General features: G+C 45.5%; 1 protein-coding gene across 6 annotated transcripts in view; it reads left to right on the top strand.

The window, feature by feature from the left end:
- The first annotated feature begins 270 nt into the window (after nt 1–270).
- Nucleotides 271–10,990, top strand: part of KLF12 (Kruppel like factor 12) — a 246,936-nt gene continuing 236,216 nt past the window's right edge. For 3 of the 6 annotated variants that reach the window (XM_027674543.1, XM_027674538.1, XM_027674544.1), the window contains exon 1: nt 271–340. The gene's annotated coding sequence lies outside the window, so the exon portion shown is untranslated. Of the gene's footprint in view, nt 341–363; nt 535–5,422; nt 5,476–10,990 lie in introns of those variants that run through there. The other 3 variants (XM_027674540.1, XM_027674542.1, XM_027674539.1) reach the window with 3 other exon arrangements.

Below are 10,990 nucleotides of genomic sequence, written 5' to 3'. Positions count from 1 at the left end.
GGGGGAGGCGCGGCCGGGCGTTCCCGTCCCCACCCCCCGGGGCGGGGCGGGCGGCGCACCGGGGCGGCCGCGGGGCGGGGGCGCGGCCCCTCCCTCCCTCCCCTCCCTCCGCCCGGCTGCCGGTGGGGGCGGGGACGCGCCGCATGCCAGCGACGCCACCGGCGCCCGCCGCGGCCGGAGCAGGGGCCGGGAGCTGGGGAGGGGGACGGGGACACCGGTTCGGACCCTTTGTCTGAGCGGCCCGCGGGGCGGCGCGGCGGGCCCAGTGCGAGGCGCTGCCAGGCGGCGCCGGGAGCCTCCACGCCCGGCCCACCCTGCCCGGGCTCATCATGTGACACGGGTAAGTCGGCGGCGAGCGAGCGCCGCGGCTCCCCTGGCTGCCCCCATTCATTTCCTGGGAACGGCCGCCGGTGCGGGCTGTGAGTGCTGGGGCACAGCCCGGGGAGAGCGGGGCGGGCGGACAGACACACAGAGCGGGGACCCTGTGTCAGGGAAGGGAACAGTTTCTTCTCCTGCTCTGCCGCTTCTGCTCAGGTCTGTGCCGATTCCCTTTCTTAGCCAGGATAAACGGCGAATGTGTGTGGGGTTTGCTGCTGCTGTCCCAGTCAGCCTTCTATTTAAAAAACCAACCAAACAAAAAATCGCTCCTATGCCGAAGTTAAATAATTCTAAAGAAAAGTGGGGGCAGGGCGCCCCCCCTGCTTCCCCCGGCGCCGCCGGGGCGAGCCGGGGGTTAACGGCGGTGCCCTCCCTCTCTCCATCCCCCCCTTCCTCCCTCCCCCGCTCCATCCATCCCTTCCTCCCTCCGTCCCTCCCGGTGCCCCGGCGGCAGCGACACCGGGGTAGGGTGCTAAGGGCTGGCCCGAACTTTTCCTCAACTTTCCCGCTGAGGCTTTAGGAGGGGGAAAAGGGAGAGGGGGAGGGGGGACGGTGAAAAAAGCGGGGGAAAAAAAGCGATAAGCGAGGAGTGATGAGCAGCGATCTGGGAGCGCCCAGCCCTTTGTGCTGCCGTCCCGAGGGGTTCGGGGGATGGGGCGGGCGGCCCCCCTGCGCATTTGGGGGCGGGCATTTAATATATAAATAAATACAAAAAAATATAAAGCGTAATGCTCTTTGGAGGGAAGAATCGGAGTGTAACGCTCTACGGGGGAAAAATCGGACTCTAACGGGCGATGGGGGAAAAAATAAAAACCAGGAGTGTAATGCTGTATTACCTTCTACAAAAATAATTATCTTCTATGAAACAAATACCCACTCTTCCAGAAATCGGGAGCTTGGGGAGCAAACCGCTGGTATTTATATTTAAAGCGTGTGCCCAGAGCGGTTGCGGGAGATGTGTTATCCCATGGCATCGGCATCACCCCATGAAGCCCTCTGAAAGCTGGGATGAAATTTCCTCTAGGACGAGATCTGGGCTCCTATCCGCCTCCCCCAGAATCCTGCACCACCGCTGGTGGTGGAATTTGGGGGAGGCGGATAGGAGCAATCAGCTAGGTTATTTTATATTCCCCTCCCCGTGGTTTGCAGGGGTGCGATGCTCCGGTCCAGACAGCGGGTTATTTTGTTTTTTTTTTTTTTTCCCGATCTTGGCGTGGTGTTCACTCCCACAAACGGGTTTGCTTGGGAAATAAGGTGTTTTACGCGCTTAGGGAGCAGGTACGAGCAGTTTCGGTAGGAAGCACTGAAGAGAAGTTCACTTGGTCGTGTCTATATGGAGCTTGTAAAATCCTGCTAGCTCTTGGCAGTCCCCCACTCCCTAAGTCAATAAACCAGTTTATTTTTTTAATTACCCATCACGAAATAAATGGTATTTCCCCCACCCCCTTTTTTTCCCCTTGCTTTTCCCTTTTTGTCTCGCCACGGCAGGTACATTATTCGTGGCAACTTTGTGTGGCTGCTTTATATAGCGCTGGCATATGGGCTCCATTTTCTGCTCTCTGGTTGGTCTACAACTCTGAAATGCACAGGAACAGCAAAGTGTTCTCACTGTGGGATTAGTAACTGTGCTGAATAGGTCACAGATGGGGCGATAGGAGCATTTTATTAATGACGTAACGTTGCATAAACCGAGTCTACTTTTTTTTTTAATATATTATTCGGGCTGGGGGAGGGGGAATATTTTGAATGTCTTTTTAATGGGACGTAATGAACTTGAAACCGCTGTCTGCAAGCTGGCGTATCACCTCTCGTCGCAAACCGACCGCGCACAGTGAAGGAAACATTGCGGATTTTTTTTTTTTTAATGTCTTTTTGGTTTTTTTCCCCTCCTGTGCTGCCTGAGGCTTTGGCAGTCGCTGCTACGCTGCTGCTGGCAGGTGCCCGGGCTGGAGGCTGGTGGGATGACATCACCCCCTCAGTGGCACCCATGCGCACCCCTCGCCAGCCCAGCACCTCCACCCGCTCGCCCCCACTGCCTTCAGGACAACAGCGGTGGTATTTTCCTCCCTTTTTTTTTTCCTTTTAGTATTTTTTTCCCACCATTTCTTTTACTGTGTCTGGTACCTGGAACTCGGGGGGGGGTGGGGGGATAGTCTGAAGAGCACCTTTTTTTTAATCAGACCTTTTCATTAGAATACTGGCAGCTTTACAAGGTGGTTTAGGCTTCTTTTTGGCTTTTTTGTTCTCTTTCCTTCCCTCCCCCCAAGTTCATGGAGTAGTCAGTATAATTTAAAATGGGCTGTGAAAAAATTATATTTCCTCTTCTGTCCTCTTCTGTGGAGTAAAAGAGGCTTTTTGAGGAGGAGATATGCCATAGGGCATTTAGAGTTTAGGATATGGGAGATACTGTTTGCTTTCTGCTTCTGATAGTGAGGCAATATCAGACATATAAATAGGGGGTATGGGAAACGAGGTATTTTTAATTCTGTTTTTTTCCCCCCAGCAATACTTGGTGATGGTATTTCCAGGCCTTTCTTTGCTTTCTCGTAGAAAAATCTTTGCTGGAAAGGCCCTTGAGAGCCCAAGAAGACTGTGTGTAACAACTTTTAAAAATAAACTTTAAGATTCCAGGACAGGCTAATTGTGGAGTCCTCTGCCAGCTGTTTCTGTTGGGATGAGCCAGATCTGAATGTGCATGAGCAGAGTTTCACTTTAGATGAGAGGAGGCAGAAATGTGGTGGGGCTGAACCAGCTCTTCTTCCTCCAGGAGACGCTAGAATGGGGTCAGTGAAGGGCTTGGGCTGCAGAACTCTGTGCTACCGACTGTTTTCCTCTTCATGTAGACCAAGGTGGTGCGTGATGGTACCCACCATAATTAAATAGAAATACAGACCATGTATTTGGGGGAAATGGGTGATGCCTTTCCCAGGTGCTTGGAGAGCTCTCTGCTGCACAGTGTGGTTTCAGAAGGTCTGTGTTATTTGGTGCAGGTATCCCATTGTTCAGATTTTGGGCCTGATTTTTGTTCAGATAATGGAAAGTGTGTGTGGCTTTTCTTACGGCTGGGTGCATGATGTCCGCTTACCAGTAGCGTTCACGAAGTTGTAGTGCTGTAGCCTCCTTGCTTCAGGCTGCTGGATCACCTATGTGAGCCTTGCATGGCTGCTGGCACCACTTTTCAGAGTGGTCAACCTCCTTGCTCCTTCCTTCGTTAAGTGTTTGCTTTGTGTAATGGGTCTCATGAGTACAAGGATGGTTTTGACCAAGTCTTCTTTGGATCAGGTAAAATAGGCGACTGTGACTGAGGTGTTTGTATATTAATAAAGCTGGGGTTTTGAAAATACTTTTGCTGAAGGGTCTTGCTCGTGACTTTTCAAGTATTGTATCTTGATTTATTCTGTTGGAGGATGACTGTGGTTTTGCCTTTCCTTGACATAACTAAACTACTAAAATGAGACAAAAAATTAATTTCTTGAAATAGAAATTTTGGGTTTAGAAAAGCTGAAATGGATGCAGCACCCAGACTTTGACCTTCTCAGCTCCTCACTAGTGGTTGTTTACTACAGCTGCAGCTGTGAGTCTTTGAAAGAGGAGGAGCTGCAAACACAAGCATGCTCACTTTCCCCAGCTAAGAGGAAAACATCTAATGAGCATGCTGTTTCAAAGTAAGATGTAGAGAAAAGTATTGAGTACTCAGGGTGCAGCTTTTCCTTTCCTTTGTGCAGGGAGTGCTTTGCTGCGTCTGTAAGAGAAATTTTGAATCTTGGAAGTGCAAAACATGAATGCATGAAATGATTACATTTCCTACACAGTAAAAAAGATTTTTTTTTTAATAAAATGCATGCTTAAGCTAGAAAAGAGAAATGCTTTTGCACTGTAGTACTGAGGACACTTTCAACATTGTTCGTTGCTGGAAAAAACTCTGTGTAACCTTACCCTATGTTCAACAACTGAACTTTAGACAGTCCTCTTCCTTCAACTGAATGATTTTTTTTTTTGTCAGTCCTAAATGAGGAAAAAAAAAAGGCAACAAGAGTTCTATTTGATGATTCAGTGTCAAAATGATTGTGTTAGTTTATAGCTAGACATAGAGGTATGTTGACAAACTTGACTAGTGTTGACTAGACCCTGTGACACTGTTGCAAAAGTGGGTAAAATTGGACCGATCTGAGCCTAGTTGTACAGTCTCTTTTGGTTTTTTATATATATATAAATATATAACCCTGTGTTAACGGTGCTATGTTTGCATTTGGAATCTTTTTTACTGTGCAGAAGGTTTGCTTAGATTTGGTGCTCTGAAATACGTGAACTTTCTCACACTTCTGCAAAGTTTGGTGTGACTGGTAGATCTGAAGTTTATTCCAAGACTGTGCTCTCATTTGCTCCCAAGGAATAACTGTAATACAGAAAAGGTAAACTATTCTTTAATTAGTTGTATTTACCTTTTGGTGGCAGAGAACTCTTAAAATAATACTGAAAGATAGAAAGAAGAGGGAAAGTGAATGTGGCTTTGCCAAATATATATCCATGCTGTATGTAATACTGAGCTTGTGTGGACTTTCTTGAGTTCAGTGTAAAGTCTCTTGGTATTAATCAGAAAGCATTATCTAGATTTTGGACTAAACCAAAATGAAAATACAAATATTTTTTGCATTTATGTTTGCTGCAGAATGATGTGTTTTGATTTGGAGAAGACAGATTATGGTGTGCATTGGTCTTATAGCTGTTTCTGTCATTTTCTGCGTTTTTGGGGTGGGATGACATCGTGACCCATCTCAGTGTTTCTCTGCTGAAATATTTGGTAAAACTTGGGAGTGAATATATCAAATGATGTGAGATACATTCAGGGACTGTATGCTTCATACTGTCTGTTTCTTCTTCCACTCAGCATCTGTACACATCAGCTCCTGTGTCGGAAGAGTCCCTTTAGCTGCAGGTACAAGGGTAGGACTTATCTGGTGTTGGCTTGCTTATTTTTTTTTATTACTTTTTTTTAAAGTTCGGTAAAATCACAAGAATGCAAAAGTTAAGGTATATTAGAACTAAAACTGTGTATGTCAGGATCAAGGGAGATGCCATGATTAAAGACTGTTAAAGGTACGTATTCAGTGATACTGCAGAGAGCTCGACAAATCAGAGGACTGGGCAATCACCAACCATATGAAGTTCAACAAGGGAAAGTGCTGGATTCTGTCCATGGGATGGGGCAGCCCTGGATGTCCATACAGACTGGGGAATGAGATGCTAGAGAGCAGTTTTGCGGAAAGGGAGACCTAGGGATCCTGGTCGATGACAAGTTGAATCTCAGTTAGCAGTGCCCTGGCAGCCAGGAGGGCCAACCGTGTCCTGGGGGGGCATCGTATGGCAAAGCATTTGTCGAGGGAGGGGATTGTCTCGCTCTCCTCTGCACTGGTGTGGCCTCACCTTGAATATTGTGTGCAGTTTTGGGTGCCACAATATAAGGAAGATATTAAGCTACTAGAGAGTGTCTAAAGGAGGGCAATGAGGATGGTGAAGAGCCTTGATGGGAAGCCGTATGAGGAGTGGCTGAGATCACTTGATCTGTTCAGCCTGGAAAAGAGGAGACTGAGGGGAGACCTCGTTTCAGTCTACAACTTCCCTGTGAGGGGAAGAGGAGGGGCAGGCACTGATCTCTTCTCTGTGGTGACCAGTGACAGGACCTGAGGGAATGACCTGAAGTTGTGTCAGGGGAGGTTTAGGTTGGATATTAGAAAAAGGTTCTTTACCCAGAGGGTGTTTGGGCACTGGAACAGGCTCCCCAGGGAAGTGGTCACAGCACCAAGGCTGCCAGACTTCAAGAAGCGTTTGGATAATACTCTCAGGCACATGGTGTCTCTCGGGGGTGGTCCTCTGCAAGGCTAAGAGTTGGTACTCAATAATCCTTGTGGGTTCCTTCCAACTCAGGATATTCTGTGATTCTGTGATACTGAATAAAGTGCCAAGGCTGTTGAACGCTGATATTTCTTACCCTCTGAATGCAATCCTAATAATGTCTGTGCTTTTAACAAAATTTGTGGTTTATTTGTTCATAGTTTTTTTTTTTATTTTATTTGTATTTCTTGAAACAATGCCCTCGTGTGCAGTGGTGTTTATCCTTTCGTGGTTGGCTGGCAGTGCTGGTGTTGACAGGCTTTGGAGTTGCAGCACAGACCAGCACCACTTGAGTTAAGGAATGTCTGGTTAGCAGTAGCAAGCTTTTGTCCTCTCTGTGAACCAGCCTCCAGGACAGGAATGAGGCAGTGCTCTTTCTAATGGCTGGCATGGTATTTGCTACATAGTAGAGTAATGATGGGACTCAAAAATCCCTAGCTTTGTTCCTGGCCTGGCTGTAAGGCCAGTGTGTTCTCGTTGTTTAAACATAGAACAATCAAATGCATGACCTTGGACATCAGCACTTTGAAGGGGATAATTAATCAGATGATGTATCGTGTTGGGAGACCTGAGTTCTAGTCTTGTTTGTGTCATACGTCACCTGGGATGAGCACTTCAATACCCACTCTGTAAGGTGGTAAGTGGTGACCTTTTTAATGTGAGGTAGTGTCCAGTGATCAGAGCAGCAAAGAGCACAAGGTTATGCATGCTAACGCTGATCCTCTCACTGACTGCCTAAATAATTTCTTTTTCTTTGGCTTGGCCAAGAAGGGCTTTTCTAGTGGTAGTGATGCATCTCTGTTCTGACGGTAGCATGGGAAGCATAGGGATGCTGGCAGACCATGTGGGGGTGTGTGCAGAGAGCTCAGGCCAGCTGGAAATATGTTAAGGTTTGTTAGTGGAGTTGGAGATGCTACTAGTGAGCTCTGGAAGCCTTCCTGAGCATGGGTGAACTGTAATTCTTGTAACACTTCGGTCAAGTCTTGGCAGGCTGCCATTGACATGGGTAAAGGCAGCCATCTATTCCCAGTGGTTTCTGTCTGTGGATCCCTGAGGGAGAATCTAAAAAAAAAACAAAACACCACTGCATTTTTTTCTTTTTCCCCAATACAACAATTGTCAGAAGTGACTGACGTGCTCTCAGAAACTTTTGAATCAAACTTTGCAGAAGCAGTCACTAAGCATTTCGGTTGAAATGATTGAAATTTGTTAACTGGAATAATGCAGTATTAGAAGTTTGTAACATGAATTTTAAAGAGTAACTGTGACTTATTTACCATGTATGTTGTTTCTTCCCCCTCCCCCCCATAGTACCAGCATTTTTAGATGGTCTGCTAAAAACTGAAGAGACCTTTTATAGCAGATGTCATAACACATCATCTGAGGTAGTCACTGAGATATTTAGGATTAATGGTATCAGTTGCCAGTTTTTTCTAGAAAAAAAGAAAGTGACTGTGACTACCATGTAGATTTCCATTTGACAGGAATCTGAGCAGGACTTGACTTAAAATCAGAATAATATAGAATTTTTTTTTTTAGTCTGTCTTTATTTTGAGTGTGTAATGCTGGCATGAAACAGTTTTGAGTTAGACTTCAAGTATGGGTTGGCAGTGCTCTAGAAGAGCATGTAAAGAGCTGTGATTGATGACACTTCAAAATCTTTTAAAGTGTTGGAGAGTAGTTGGAGCTCTTCCAGTTCCTTTTTCAGTGAATCTTTCAGTTGCAAGAAAATTGCAAATGGGAAATGAAAAGATTTCTCTTAAGAAAAAAAAAAGTAGAGAAAAACATTCCTTTCCAGTTTGTATAAATTGGTAACAGTTACCAGGTGACTTAATTTTTTCACTTGTTCCATCTAACCAAGGAAATCTTTTGTGTAGGTGGTGCCCTACAAAATTTTAAAAGGAAAAAATTAGCTAACTGGGTTAGTTTTCCCCTTTTGAAACTGAGAGCATGCAAAGTTGGTTTAGTTAGGAGGCAGATTTGGAGGCTGCTATTTCAGAAAACGTTGCTGTTTTGACTTTAACTTTTGAGATCTATATTCAGCTAAATCAACACTTGGCTAAAATGTCTTCGACATTTATCTAAGAATATATATTAATAATTATGGACCTTTCATTTTGAGAAGGTGATATATTTGTAATTTTTGATTCTGACTTTATTGGGATAAAGTTTACAATAGTCAGAATCAAACAACTAAATATGAACATAGCACAAATTGAAAAATACAGTGAGATTTAGTACACTTTCTCTGCTTTGCATTCCAGCCAGTATCCAAGCTGTATTTATTTTGTGCTTGCTGGAGATGTGCTCTCCTTTAGGTTTCACTTGTTGCTGGATTTAGGAAGACAGTATTTCTTTTGCATTGCATTGGTGAAGAACTGTGTGGGATAGGCAGGGGTGGGAGGCTTGACTCTGCATAGCAATCACAAGACATTTGCCTAAGTCGGTTCTCATGGATAGCTTGAATAAAATATGTTCCTTTTCCATAAAGCAGAACTTAGCTCACCCTTGCCTCAGAAGTGTGTACTAAAAATCATGACACTAGAATCATTCTCATGGTCCAAACACCATCATAAAACCTCTCCGTTGGCTGACAGTAGAGAAAGTCTCAGATGTTTGGCTCACACGTGGATGCATGCATTGTACTTGTTAAAAAATAAGTGAGAGGACACCTGCAGTGCTGAAATCCTGGGAGAAACACTAGTGGCCCTGCAGGATTTGGTGTGGTAAGGAAGGAATAGCAGTTTCTGTTGGTTCTTCTTGAGGCTTTTGTTATTTGGTGTTTAACTTAGCCCATGTATTGCAGAAGCAGGTAGCCCTAGCAAGGCCACGGTAGGCAGGCTATGATTTCCTACAGTAGGGGCAGCACCAGGAGCTTAGTGGTTTAGTACCCAAGTCCTCTTGTGGGCATGGCCTGAAATATACCTGAAGTTTCTTCTTGTGATGAATTCTGACTGCAGTTGATGTTGCATGTTCCCATCCATCAGTTCTCATCCCTGTGTGTTTAGCTATTGTGTTGTCTTCTGCCTCTTGCCAGCAGCGCTACCCTGCCCTTCTTTGGGCAAGGAGTGCTGTTCTCTTCCTCTTGCTGTAACCCTTCTGTTGATAACTTTGTCATTAAAAAGCTTCTTTAATTTTTATTTTCAGACACATTTTCTGGTTCCTGGATTATTTTAAAGATGCTTTCTTCTTATGAACTTACTTCCCACCTCTGATTTTTCTTAACAACGTTTCTACTTGTACAATTGTGTTTTCAATCCATCTGACTGAAGAAGCCTTTATAGATTACATATATATCATGGCTAGGCTTCGCGAACGAAGACTTGGGAAGGACTCTACCCACATTTGCTACAAGCACGCTGGTGGCTAAAGAGGCCAATGTGAGATAGACAAATCCGGTTGCAAAAGGCACAGCAGAAAGATGCCTTGGATGGTATCGGCAAGACACGATTCTTTCTATGTTGTCTTTTCTCCTCGAGAGTGATCCTGCGTGCGTTCTCAAAAGAAGCAGCAGCGTTATAGATAGTGTGTCTTCAGGCCTCCCAATTGGAGGCCAGAGTAGACCAGTGATGAAGATCAATGTGGCCAAGGCTGAGATGTTGTTTCAGGGAGTCCTTGTATCTCCTCTTCAGGGCTCCTCTCTTGCGGCAGCCGGTGGCAAGTTCACCATAAGATCTTACGGAGACAGTGGTCCTTCATCCTGGAGACGTGCTCTGCCCAACGCAGCTGTGTTCTCAGTAACATGGCCTCAATACTCGTAACTGCTGCTTGTTCTAGAACAGATGTATTGGTCACATAATCTGACCAGTGGATGTTTAGGATTGTATGGAGGCAGCGTTGATGGAAGCATTCTAGGAGTCGCAGATGGTGGTGGTAAATGACCCATGATTCGGACCCATATAAGAGAGTAGACAGCACTATGGCTCTGTAAACACTGATCTTGGTACTTTTCTTCAAGTGTTTATTTCGCCAGACTCTTTTATGGAGTTTTCCGAAAGCACTATATACCTTTGCTAATCTGTTGTCTATCTCTCTGTCGATTTTACCATCCGAGGAGATGATGCTACCTAGGTGGTTAAACTACTGGACAGATTTGAGCTCTGATTTGCCAATGGTGATATGGGAATGATGGAAGACTTCCTGAGGTGCAGGTTGATAGAAGATTTCTGTCTTCTTTAAGCTGACTTCCAGCCCAGAAAACTCAGCAGCGTCTACAAAACAGGATGTTAAGCGCTGCAGAGCTACTTCTGTGTGGGCAACAAGGACGTCGTTGTCAGCATAAAGCAGCTCCCGGACAAGATGGTTTAAGGTCTTAGTGTGGGCCTTCAGTCGCCTTAGGTTGAATAGGCTTCCATCGGTATAATATCAAATGTAGATACCGTCTTGATCATCGAGGTCTACCGTGGCCCTTTGGAGCATCATGCTGAAGAAGGTTGTGAATAGGGTTGGTGCGAGAACGCAGCCTTGTTGCACACCATTGGTAATTAGAAAGGGCTCAGAACGTGCATCGCCATATCTGACTTGGCCGTGCTGATCCTCACGAAGTGAGATGATCATTTTAAGGAACTTGAGGGAAATCCTAAACGTTCCAAAATCTGCCATAGACCTTTTCTGCTCACAGTATCGAAAGCCTTGGTGAGATCAACAAAGGTTACATAGAGTCCTTTCTTCTGTTCCCTACACTTCTCTTGCAGTTGTCTGAGAACAAATACCATGTCTG

This window comes from Neopelma chrysocephalum, unplaced genomic scaffold (genome assembly GCF_003984885.1).
Source record: "Neopelma chrysocephalum unplaced genomic scaffold, ASM398488v2 Primary Assembly neopelma1_25, whole genome shotgun sequence".
NCBI lineage: Eukaryota > Metazoa > Chordata > Aves > Passeriformes > Pipridae > Neopelma > Neopelma chrysocephalum.
The sequence above is the reverse complement of the archived record's forward strand: the minus strand, read 5'-3'. Positions and strand labels throughout refer to the sequence as shown.